The sequence below is a fragment of the Triticum aestivum genome, chromosome 4D (assembly GCF_018294505.1).
Source record: "Triticum aestivum cultivar Chinese Spring chromosome 4D, IWGSC CS RefSeq v2.1, whole genome shotgun sequence".
Lineage (NCBI taxonomy): Eukaryota > Viridiplantae > Streptophyta > Magnoliopsida > Poales > Poaceae > Triticum > Triticum aestivum.
The window spans coordinates 108,434,375-108,447,889 of NC_057805.1; positions in this window are offsets into that span (position 1 = coordinate 108,434,375).

Genomic DNA, 13,515 nt, shown 5'->3' on the forward strand with positions numbered 1-13,515 from the left:
AAAGTTTGGGGATGCGATGCTTATGTCAAGAAACTTCAACCTGAAAAGCTCGAACCCAAGTCGGAAAAATGCGTCTTCATAGGATACCCTAAGGAAACCATTGGGTATACCTTCTACCTCAGATCCGAAGGCAAGATCTTTGTTGCCAAGAACGGGTCCTTTCTGGAGAAAGAGTTTCTCTCGAAAGAAGTAAGTGGGAGGAAAGTGGAACTTGATGAAGTACTACCTCTTGAACCGGAAAGTAGTGCAGCTCAGGAAGATGTTCCTGTGGTGCCTGCACTGACTAGAGAGGAAGCTAATGATGATGATCAAGGTACTTCGGATCAAGTTACGACTGAACTTCGTAGGTCCACGAGGACACGCTCCACACCAGAGTGGTATGGCAACCCTATCCTGGAAATCATGTTGTTAGACAACGGTGAACCTTCGAACTATGAAGAAGCAATGGCGGGCCCAGATTCCAACAAATGGCTTGAAGCCATGCAATCCGAGATAGGATCCATGTATGAAAACAAAATGTGGACTTTGACAGACTTGCCCGATGATCGGCGAGCGATAGAAAACAAATGGATCTTTAAGAAGAAGACGGACGCGGATGGTAATGTTACCATCTATAAAGCTCGACTTGTCGCTAAGGGTTATCGACAAGTTCAAGGGGTTGACTACGATGAGACTTTCTCACCCGTAGCGAAGCTGAAGTCCGTCCGAATCATGTTAGCAATTGCCGCATACCATGATTATGAGATATGGCAAATGGACATCAAAATGGCATTCCTTAACGGCTTTCTTAAGGAAGAATTGTATATGATGCAGCCGGAAGGTTTTGTCGATCCTAAGAATACTAACAAGGTATGCAAGCTCCAGTGCTCCATCTATGGGATGGTGCAAGCATCTCGGAGTTGGAACATTCGATTTGATGAGATGATCAAAGCGTTTGGGTTTACACAGACTTATGGAGAAGCCTGTGTTTACAAGAAAGTGAGTGGGAGCTCTGTAGCATTTCTCATATTATATGTGGATGACATACTGTTGATGGGAAATGATATAGAATTCTTGGGAAGCATAAAGGCCTACTTGAACAAGTGTTTATCAATGAAGGATCTTGGAGAAGCTGCTTATATATTAGGCATCAAGATCTATAGAGATAGATCAAGACGCCTCATTGGTCTTTCACAAAGTACGTACCTTGACAAGATATTGAAGAAGTTCAATATGGATCAGTCCAAGAAGGGGTTCTTGCCTGTATTGCAAGGTGTGCAATTGAGCACGGCTCAATGCCCGACCACGGCAGAAGATAGAGAAAAGATGAGTGTCGTCCCCTATGCCTCGGCCATAGGGTGTATTATGTATGCCATGCTGTGTACCAGACCTGATGTAAACCTTGCCGTAAGTTTGGTAGGAAGGTACCAAAGTAATCCCGGCATGGAACACTGGACAGCGGTCAAGAATATCCTGAAGTACCTGAAGAGGACTAAGGATATGTTTCTCGTTTATGGAGGTGACGAAGAGCACGTCGTAAAGGGTTACGTCGATGCTAGCTTCGACACAGATCTGGATGACTCTAAGTCACAAATCGGATACGTGTATATTTTGAATGGTGGGGCAGTAAGCTGGTGCAGTTGCAAGCAAAGCGTTGTGGCGGGATCTACATGTGAAGCGGAATACATGGCGGCCTCAGAAGCAGCACAAGAAGCAATCTGGGTGAAGGAGTTCATTACCGACCTAGGAGTTATTCCCAATGCGTCGGGCCCGACGACTCTCTTCTGTGACAACACTGGAGCTATTGCCCTTGCCAAGGAGCCCAGGTTTCACAGGAAGACCAGGCATATCAAGCGTCGCTTCAACTCCATTCGTGAAAATGTTCAAAATGGAGACATAGATATTTGTAAAGTACATACAGACCTGAATGTAGCAGATCCGTTGACTAAACCTCTCCCTAGAGCAAAACATGATCAACACCAGAACTCTATGGGTGTTCGATTCATCACAATGTAACTAGATTATTGACTCTAGTGCAAGTGGGAGACTGTTGGAAATATGCCCTAGAGGCAATAATAAAATGGTTATTATTATATTTCCTTGTTCATGATAATTGTCTATTGTTCATGCTATAATTGTGTTATCCGGAAATCGTAATACATGTGTGAATACATAGACCACAACATGTCCCTAGTGAGCCTCTAGTTGACTAGCTCGTTGATCAACAGATAGTCATGGTTTCCTGACTATGGACATTGGATGTCATTGATAACGGGATCACATCATTAGGAGAATGATGTGATGGACAAGACCCAATCCTAAGCATAGCACAAGATCGTGTAGTTCGTTTGCTAGAGCTTTTCTAATGTCAAGTATCATTTCCTTAGACCATGAGATTGTGCAACTCCCGGATACCATAGGAGTGCTTTGGGTGTGCCAAACGTCACAACGTAACTGGGTGGCTATAAAGGTGCACTACGGGTATCTCCGAAAGTGTCTGTTGGGTTGGCACGAATCGAGACTGGGATTTTTCACTCCGTATGACGGAGAGGTATCTCTGGGCCCACTAGGTAATGCATCATCATAATGAGCTCAATGTGACCAAGTGTTTGGTCACGGGATCATGCATTACAGTACGAGTAAAGTGACTTGCCGGTAACGAGATTGAACAAGGTATTGGGATACCGACGATCGAATCTCGGGCAAGTAACGTACCGATTGACAAAGGGAATTGTATACGGGATTGATTGAATCCTCGACATCGTGGTTCATCCGATGAGATCATCGTGGAACATGTGGGAGCCAACATGGGTATCCAGATCCCGCTGTTGGTTATTGACCGGAGAGTCGTCTCGGTCATGTCTGCATGTCTCCCAAACCCGTAGGGTCTACACACTTAAGGTTCGGTGACGCTAGAGTTGTAGAGATATTAGTATGCGGTTAACCGAAAGTTGTTCGGAGTCCCGGATGATATCCCGGACGTCACGAGGAGTTCCGGAATGGTCCGGAGGTAAAGATTTATATATGGGAAGTCCTATTTTGGCCACCGGAAAATGTTCGGGATTTTTCGATATTGTACCGGGAAGGTTCTAGAAGGTTCTGAAGTGGGCCCACCTGCATGGGGGGACCCACATGAACGTGGGTAGTGGGGGCAAGGCCCCACACCCCTGGTCAAGGCGCACCAAGATCCCACCTTAGAAGGAATAAGATCATATCCCGAAGGGATAAGATCAAGATCCCTAAAAAAAGGGGGATAACAATCTGTGGGGAAGGGAAATGTGGGATTTCTTTCCCCCACCTTTGCCAACGCCCCAATGGACTTGGAGGGCAAGAAACCAGCCCCCTCCACCCCTATATATAGTGGGGAGGCGCATGGGAGCAGCACCCCAAGCCCTGGCGCCTCCCTCCCTCCCGTGTTACCTCTTCCTCCCCGCTTGCGCTTGGCGAAGCTCTGTCGGGATCCCGCTACTTCCACCACCACGCCGTCGTGCTGCTGGATCTCCATCAACTTCTCCTCCCCCCTTGCTGGATCAAGAAGGAGGAGACGTCCCCGCTCCGTACGTGTGTTGAACGCGGAGGTGCCGTCCGTTCGGCGCTAGGATCATCGGTGATTTGGATCACGACGAGTACGACTCCATCAACCCCGTTCGCTTGAACGCTTCCGCGCACGATCTACAAGGGTATGTAGATGCACTCCCCTCTCTCTCGTTGCTAGATGACTCCATAGATTGATCTTGGTGATACGTAGAAAATTTTAAATTTCTGCTACGATCCCCAACATTTTTGCAGGAAAACTTCTCTCTAAATGGGAAGGCCCTTACGTTATCGAGGAGGTCTATCGTTCCGGTGCCATAAAAATCAACAACTTCGAAGGCACAAATCCGAAGGTGGTGAACTGTCAAAGAATCAAACATTATATCTCAGGTAATCCCATAAATGTTGAAACCAATGTTATTGAAACCGTAACCCCGGAGGAATACATAAGGGACACTTTCCGGAACGTTTCAGACTCTGAAAAGGAATAGGTATGTGGTACGGTAAGTAAACCGACTCCAAAACAGTTTTATGGCAATATTTCTCCGTTTTGGAATATTTAGAAAAATAGAAAAATAAGAGGCAGTCCAGGAAGGACACGAGGCCTCCACGAGGGTGGAGGGCGCGCCCTACCCTACTTGGCGCCCCCTACCTCGTGGGCACCTCGTGCGCTCTCCGGACTCCGTTTTCTTGCACGATACGTATTTTGGTCGGTAAAAATTCATTATATATTCTCCCGAAGGTTTTGACTCCTGTATCACGCAATTGTCCTCTGTTCTTGTTTCGAGCTGTTCTCTGTCAGGGTTGTCAAGGCCAGGCATCATGTCGTCCCCCTCCTCCAACAATGGTGACAATGATGCTTGGCTAATGAAGATAGAGCTGAAGAGGGAAGAACCCATGGAGATCAACAAGTATGAAGGGATCAAGAAGGCCACGGAGGACCAAGTTCCAGCAACAGAAGACATCCTACAACTTGATCATAATCTTCTTACCCCAACTGAGATCGAAGCTTTCAAGATGATTGAGTTAGCTCGTATATAGAACAAGTATCTCACACGTGAAAATATTTTGTTGAAGGAGCATATTGTTGCACTCAAGGGCATTATCCGCAAGCTGGAGGACCTCTTACGCTCGATGTGCGACTATCCATCATCACCACCATTCTCTTCATCAGCAAAGGAGATATAATCACAAGGGTATGGGCACTCCCCTTGGCAACTGCCAAGCTTGGGGGAGATGCCCCGGTATCGTATCACCATCACACTCCTATCTTTACCATTTTTCTTAGTTCGATCCTATTAGTAGTATCTTGATCTAGTAGAATAAAGTCTTGGCATGATCTAGTTTTGAGTTTTGCTTTATGATCTCTCTTTGTAATTGAGTCCGTGAGCTATATAATAAAGATTAGTGTTGAGTCAAGGGCTTGATTACTTTGCCATGATCTTGAGTGAATAAAACAAAAGAGAAAAAGAATAAAAAGAAACAAAGAGATCATATTGATCTTATGGAGAGTAATGACTTCACATAGAAAGAGTATGATGATTAAAAATTGTTGAGAGTTGGCAAACATAGCTTTGGTCATCGTTGCAATTAATAGGAAGTAATAAAGAAAGAGAGGTTTCACATATAAATATACTATCATTGACATCTTTTATGATTGGGAGCACTCATTAAAATATGACATGCTAAAGAGTTGATGTTGGACAAGGAAGACGACGTAATGGGTTATGTTTTCTTATATCTGAGATAAAGTATATTGTCATGGATCATCCAACATGTTGAGCTTGCCTTTCCCCCTCATGCTAGCCAAATTCTTAGCACCAAGTAGAGATACTACTTGTGCTTCCAAAAACCCTTAAACCAGTTTTGCCATGAGAGTCCACCATATCTACCTATGGATTGAGTAAGATCCTTCAAGTAAGTTGTCATCGGTGCAAGCAATAAAAATTGCTCTCTAAATATGTATGATTGATTGGTGTGGAGGAAATAAGCTTTATACGATCTTGTGATGTGGAAGAAATAAAACCGACGGGCTGCATAATAAAGGTTCATATCACAAGTGGCAATATAAAGTGACGTTCTTTCGCATTAAGATTTTGTGCATCCAACCTTCAAAGCGCATGGCAACCTCTGCTTCCCTCTGCGAAGGGCCTATCTTTTACTATTATCTTCTACCTTATGCAAGAGTCATGGTGATCTTCACCTTTCCTTTTTAGATTTTATCCTTTGGCAAGCGCAGTATGTTGGAAAGATCCTGATAGATATATCTAATTGGATATAGGGGAGCATGAGTTATTATTGTTGACATTACCCTTGAGGTAAAAGGTTGGGAGGCGAAACTATAAGCCCCTATCTTTCTCTGTGTCCGGTAAAAACTCTGTAACCACAAGTATTGCGTGAGTGTTAGCAATTGTGAAGGACTAAATGATAGTTGAGTATGTGGACTTGCCAGAAAGCTCTGACATAGACTCTTTCCGATGTTATGATAAATTGCAATTGCTTCAATGACTGAGATTATAGTTTGTTGGTTCTCAATGAAGTTTATGATTCGTACTTTTGCATTGTGAATAGATTATTACTTGAGCATAAGAAATCATATGACAATATCCATGTATGTTGCTGTTATGAGAATAATCATGATGCCCTCATGTTCGTATTTTATTTTATCGACACCTCTACCTCTAAACATGTGGACATATTTATCGTTATCGGCTTTCGCTTGAGGACAAGCGAGGTCTAAGCTTGGGGGAGTTGATACGTCCATTTTGCATCATGCTTTTATGTCGATATTTATTGCATTATGGGCTGTTATTACACATTATGTCATAATACTTATGCCTATTCTCTCTTATTTTACAAGGTTTACATAAGGAGGGAGAATGCCGGCAGCTGGAATTCTGGGCTGGAAAAGGAGCAAATATTAGAGACCTATTCTGCGCAACTCCAAACGTCCTGAAACTCCATGAAAGTTATTTTTGGAAACAATAAAAAATATTGAGCGGAAGAAGTACGTCAGAGGGGGCCCCACCTGGCCACGAGGGTGGGGGGCGCGCCCTACCCCCCAGGGCGCGCCCCCTACCTCGTGGGCCCCCTGTTGGCTCTCCGGTGGCCATCTTCTGCTATATGAAGTCTTTCGTCGAGGAAAAAAATCAGAAGAAACCTTTCGGGACGAGACTCCGCCGCCACGAGGCGGAACCTTGGCGGAACCAATCTAGGGCTCCGGCAGAGCTGTTCTGCCAAGGACACTTCCCTCCTAGAGGGGGAAATCATCGCCATCGTCATCACCAATGCTCCTCTCATCGGGAGAGGGCAATCTCCATCAACATCTTCACCAGCACCATCTCCTCTCAAAACCCTAGTTCATCTCTTGTATCCAATTCTTGTCTCCAAGTCCGGGATTGGTACTAGTAGGTTGCTAGGTGTTGATTACTCCTTGTAGTTGATGCTAGTTGGTTTATTTGGTGGAAGATCATATGTTCAGATCCTATATGCATATTAATACCCCTCTGATTATGAACATGAATATGCTTTGTGAGTAGTTACTTTTGTTCCTGAGGACATGGGAGAAGTCTTGCTATTAGTAGTCATGTGAATTTGGTATTCGTTCGATATTTTGATGAGATGTATGTTGTCTAGCCTCTAGTGGTGTTATGTGAACGTCGACTACATAACACTTCACCATTATTTGGGCCTAGAGGAAGGAATTGGGAAGTAATAAGTAGATGATGGGTTGCTAGAGTGACAGAAGCTTAAACCCTAGTTTATGCGTTGCTTCGTAAGGGGCCGATTTGCATCTATATGTTTCATGTTATGGTTAGGTTTACCTTAATACTTTTGTTGTAGTTGCGGATGCTTGCAATAGAGGTTAATCATAAGTGGGATGCTTGTTCAAGTAAGAACAACACCCAAGCACCGGTCCACCCACATATCAAATTATGAAAGTACCGAACGCGAATCATATGAACGTGATGAAAACTAGCTTGACGATAATTCCCATGTGTCCTCGGGATCGCTTTTCTCTATATAAGAGTTTGTCCAGGCTTGTCCTTTGCTACAAAAAGGATTGGGCCACCTTGCTGCACTTTATTTACTTTTGTTACTTGTTGCTCGTTACAAATTATCTTATCACAAAACTATCTGTTACCTATTATTTCAGTGCTTGCAAAGAATACCTTGCTGAAAACCGCTTATCATTTCCTTCTGCTCCTCGTTGGGTTCAACACTTTTACTTATCGAAAGGACTACGATAGATCCCCTATACTTGTGGGTCATCAGAGGGGAACGAGAAGAATGAAGGAACGGAGCTCCTGGACACCCCGGGTACCCGGACGGACGGACCCTGGGTGCCCGGACACTCGGCCATAGGAAGGGCTAAAGCCCCTGGACACCCCGGGTGCCCGGCTGTTTTGGCACCGGGTGGCCGGACACAGCCTGGGCCGCGCCCCAGCCAGCCCCGGGTGCCCGGCCCCACACCTGGGCCTCGTCCAGCCCGCCCCGGGTGACCGGCCTGCCACCTCCCCGGGTGCCCGGCCTCGCACAGCGCCCCGACCAGGGCTCCTGACCGGTCCGGGTGCCCGGCCACCTACAGCCGCGCCACCTCCGGGTGCCCGGGCCCCCTTGCCCCGGCTGCCCGGACCCTTCCGCAAGCCTACGTGCAATTTGGGTCTTTTGGCCCTTGTATCCCTCTCCTCCTCTTATTTCGTCTCTAAACTATAAATACCCCCCACCTAGGTCATTAGAGGGATAGAAAAGATTTAGATGAGACATTTGTGAGCGTTGAACTCCCTCCCACCTCCTTTGGAGATCAAGGCCTCCTAGGAGAGGATCCACTTGTGGAATCAAGACCTCCACCTTGGAGTAGACTACCATCATCAAGACCTCATCTCTAAGGATTGGGATGAACTTTATCATTGTATCTTTCCTTTGATTGTGTTTGTGAACTTGTGGATCTTGTGAGGCTATTCTAGTGGATGTGTGATTGGGTATTGTTGGGGTGATTTCCTCTTGTGTTCTTGTGTGTTCTTGCCCTTTCCCCCTCCAAGTGTGAAAAGATCCCCTCTAGGGTTACACCCTACAACAACATGCATTTGTTGTTGTTTGGTACCAATGTATGTGTTGGGGAACGTAGTAATTTAAAAAAAAATCCTACGCACACGCAGGATCATGGTGATGCATAGCAACGAGAGGGGAGAGTGTGTCCACGTACGCTCGTAGACCGAAAGCGGAAGCGTTAGCACAACGCGGTTGATGTAGTCGTACGTCTTCACGATCCGACCGATCCAAGTACAGAACGCACGGCACCTCCGAGTTCAGCACACGTTCAACTCGATGACGTCCCACGAGCTCCGATCCAGCAGAGCTTCGCCAGAGAGTTTCGTCAGCACGACGGCGTGGTGACGGTGATGATGTTACTACCGACGCAGGGCTTCGCCTAAGCACCGCTACGATATGATCGAGGTGGATTATGGTGGAGGGGGGCACCGCACACGGCTGGGAGAGATCAATAGATTAACTTGTGTGTCTAGAGGTGCCCCCTGCCCCCGTATATAAAGGAGCAAGGGGGAGAGGCGGCCGGCCAAGGAGGGCACGCCAAGGGGGGAGTCCTACTCCCACCGGGAGTTTCCTTGTAGGAGTAGGAGAAGGGAAGGAAGGGAGAGAGGAGGAGAAGGAAAAAGGGGGGCGCCCCCCTCCTTGTCCAATTCAGACTAGAGGGGGAGGGGGCGCGCGGCTGCCCTGGCCGCCCCTTCTCTTCTCCCACTAAGGCCCATTAGGCCCAATATACTCCCCGGGGGGTTCCGGTAACCCCCCGGTACTCCGGTAAATGTCTGAAACCTCCCGAAACACTTCTGGTGTCCGAACATAGTCGTCCAATATATCGATCTTTACGTCTCGACCATTTCGAGACTCCTCGCCATGTCCATAATCATATCCGGGACTCCGAACTACCTTTGGTACATCAAAACACAAAAACTCATAATACCGATCGTCACCGAACTTTAAGCGTGCGGACCCTACGGGTTCAAGAACTATGTAGACATGACCGAGACACGTCTCCGGTCAATAACCAATAGCGGAACCTGGATGCTCATATTGGCTCCCACATATTCTACGAAGTGAAGGAAATATGCCCTTGAGGCAATAATAAAGTTATTATTTATTTCCTTATTTCATGATAAATATTTATTATTCATGCTAGAATTGTATTAACTGGAAACATAATACATGTGTGAATACATAGACAAACAGAGTGTCACTAGTATGCCTCTACTTGACTAGCTCGTTAATTAAAGATGGTTATGTTTCCTAACCATAGACATGAGTTGTCATTTGATTAACGGGATCACATCATTAGGAGAATGATGTGATTGACTTGACCCATTCCGTTAGCTTAGCACTTGATCGTTTAGTATGTTGCTATTGCTTTCTTCATGACTTATACATGTTCCTATGACTATGAGATTATGCAACTCCCGTTTACCGGAGTACACTTTATGTGCTACCAAACGTCACAACGTAAATGGGTGATTATAAAGGTGCTCTACAGGTGTCTCCGAAGGTACTTGTTGAGTTGGCGTATATCGAGATTAGGATTTGTCACTCCAATTGTCGGAGAGGTATCTCTGGGCCCTCTCGGTAATGCACATCACAACAAGACGTGCAAGCAATGTGACTAATGAGTTAGTTACGGGATGATGCATTACGTAACGAGTAAAGAGACTTGCCGGTAACAAGATTGAGCTAGGTATTCAGATACCGACGATCGAATCTCGGGCAAGTAACATACCGATGACAAAGGGAACAACGTATGTTGTTATGCGGTTTGACCGATAAAGATCTTCGTAGAATATGTAGGAGCCAATATGAGCATCCAGGTTCCGCTATTGGTTATTGACCGGAGACGTGTCTCGGTCATGTCTACATAGTTCTCGAACCCGTAGGGTCCGCACGCTTAAAGTTCGGTGACGATCGGTATTGTGAATTTATGTGTTTTGATGTAACAAAGGTAGTTCGGAGTCCCGGATGAGACCGGGGACATGACGAGAAGTCTCGAAATGGTCGAGACATAAAGATCGATATATTGGATGACTATATTCGGACATCGGAAAGGTTCTGAGTGATTTGGGTATTTTTTGGAGTACCGGAGAAGTTACGGGAATACGGGAGTACATATGGGCCTTAGTGGGCTTTAAGGGAAAAAGAAGAGAAGCCACGAGGGCTGGCCGCGCGCCCCCATGGGCCTAGTCCGAATTGGACTAGGGGAGGGGTTGCTCCCCCTCTTTCCTTCTCCTCCCCCTCTCCTTCCTTCCCCCTCCTAGTGGGACTAGGAAAGGGGAGTCCTACTCCCACTAGGAGGAGGACTCCTCCTCCTGGCGCGCCCTGCAAGGGCCGGCGGCCTCCCCCCTTGCTCCTTTATATACGGGGGCAGGGGGCAACCCCAAGACACACAAGTTGATCTGTTTATCTCTACCAGCCATGTGCGGTGCCCCCCTCCACCATATTCCACCTCGGTCATATCATAGCGGTGCTTAGGCAAAGCCCTGCATCAGTAGAAACATCATCACCGTCATCACGCCGTCGTGCTGACGGAACTCTCCCGTGAAGCTCTGCTGGATCGGAGTTCGCGGGACGTCATCGAGCTGAACGTGTGCTGAACTCAGAGGTGCCGTACGTCCGGTACTTGGATCGGTCGGATCGTGAAGACGTACGACTACATCAACCGCGTTGTGCTAACGCTTCCGCTTTCGGTCTACGATGGTACGTGGACAACACTCTCCCCTCTCATTGCTATGCATCACCATGATCTTGCGTGTGCGTAGGAAAATTTTGAAATTACTACGTTCCCCAACAGTGGCATCAGAGCCAGGTTTTATGCGTACATGTTATATGCACGAGTAGAACACAAGTGAGTTGTGGGCGATACAAGTCATACTGCTTACCAGCATGTCATACTTTGGTCCGGCGGTATTGTTGGATGAAGCGGCCCGGACCGACATTACGCGTACGCTTACGCAAGACTGGTTCTACCGACGTGCTTTGCACACAGGTGGCTGGCGGGTGTCAGTTTCTCCAACTTTAGTTGAACCGAGTGTGACTACGCCCGGTCCTTGAGAAGGTTAAAACATCACTAACTTGACGAACTATCGTTGTGGTTTTGATGCATAGGTAAGAATGGTTCTTGCTCAGCCCGTAGCAGCCACATAAAACTTGCAACAACAAAGTAGAGGACGTCTAACTTGTTTTTGCAGGGCATGTTGTGATGTGATATGGTCAAGGCATGATGCTATATTTTATTGTATGAGATGATCATGTTTTGTAACCGAGTTATCGGCAACTGGCAGGAGCCATATGGTTGTCGCTTTATTGTATGCAATGCAATCGCCCTGTAATTGCTTACTTTATCACTAAGCGGTAGCGATAGTCGTAGAAGCAATAGTTGGCGAGACGACAACGATGCTACGATGGAGATCAAGGTGTCGCGCCGGTGACGATGGTGATCATGACGGTGCTTCGGAGATGGAGATCACAAGCACAAGATGATGATGGCCATATCATATCACTTATATTGATTGCATGTGATGTTTATCCTTTATGCATCTTATTTTGCTTTGATTGACGGTAGCATTATAAGATGATCTCTCACTAAATTTCAAGATAAAAGTGTTCTCCCTGAGTATGCACCGTTGCCAAAGTTCGTTGTGCCGAGACACCACGTGATGATCGGGTGTGATAAGCTCTACGTTCATCTACAACGGGTGCAAGCCAGTTTTGCACACGCAGAATACTCAGGTTAAACTTGACGAGCCTAGCATATGCAGATATGGCCTCGGAACACTGAGACCGAAAGGTCGAGCGTGAATCATATAGAAGATATGATCAACATAGTGATGTTCACCATTGAAAACTACTCCATCTCACGTGATGATCGGACATGGCTTAGTTGATTCGGATCACGTGATCACTTAGATGATTAGAGGGATGTCTATCTAAGTGGGAGTTCTTAAGTAATATGATTAATTGATCTTTAATTTATCATGATCTTAGTCCTGATAGTATTAGCATATCTATGTTGTAGATCCATAGCTTGCGTTTAGCTCCCCTGTTTTATTTTTGATTTGTTCCTAGAGAAAACTAAGTTGAAAGATGTTAGTAGCAATGATGCGGATTGGATCCGTGATCTGAGGATTATCCTCATTGATGCACAGAAGAATTATGTCCTTGATGCACCGCTAGGTGACAGACCGATTGCAGGAGCAGATGCAGACGTTATGAACGTTTGGCAAGCTCGATATGATGACTACTTGATAGTTTAGTGCACCATGCTTTACGGCTTAGAATCGGGGCTTCAAAGACGTTTTTGAAACGCCACGGAGCATATGAGATGTTCCAAGAGTTGAAATTAGTATTTCAGACTCATGCCCATGTCGAAAGGTATGAGACCTTTGACAAGTACTTTGCCTACAAGATGGAGGAGAATAGCTCAGCTAGTGAGCATGTGCTCAGAATGTCTGAGTACTACAATCACTTGAATCAAGTGGGAGTTAATCTTCCAGATAAGATAGTGATTGACAGAGTTCTCTAGTCACTATCACCAAGTTACTAGAACTTTATGATGAACTATAATATGCAATGGATAACAGAAATGATTCCCAAGCTCTTCGTGATGCTGAAATCGACGAAGGTAGAAATCAAGAAAAGCATCAAGTGTTGATGGTTGACAAGACCACTAGTTTCAAGAAAAAGGGCAAAGGGAAGAAGGGGAACTTCAAAGAAGAACGGCAATCAAGTTGCTGCTCAAGTGAAGAAGCCCAAGTCTGGACCTAAGCCTGAGACTAAGTGCTTCTACTACAAATGGACTGGTCACTGGAAGCAGAACGACCCCAAGTATTTGGCGGATAAGAAGGATGGCAAAGTGAACAAAGGTATATCTGATATACATGTTATTGATGTGTACTTTACTAGTGTTTATAGCAACCCCTCGGTATTTGATACTGGTTCAGTTGC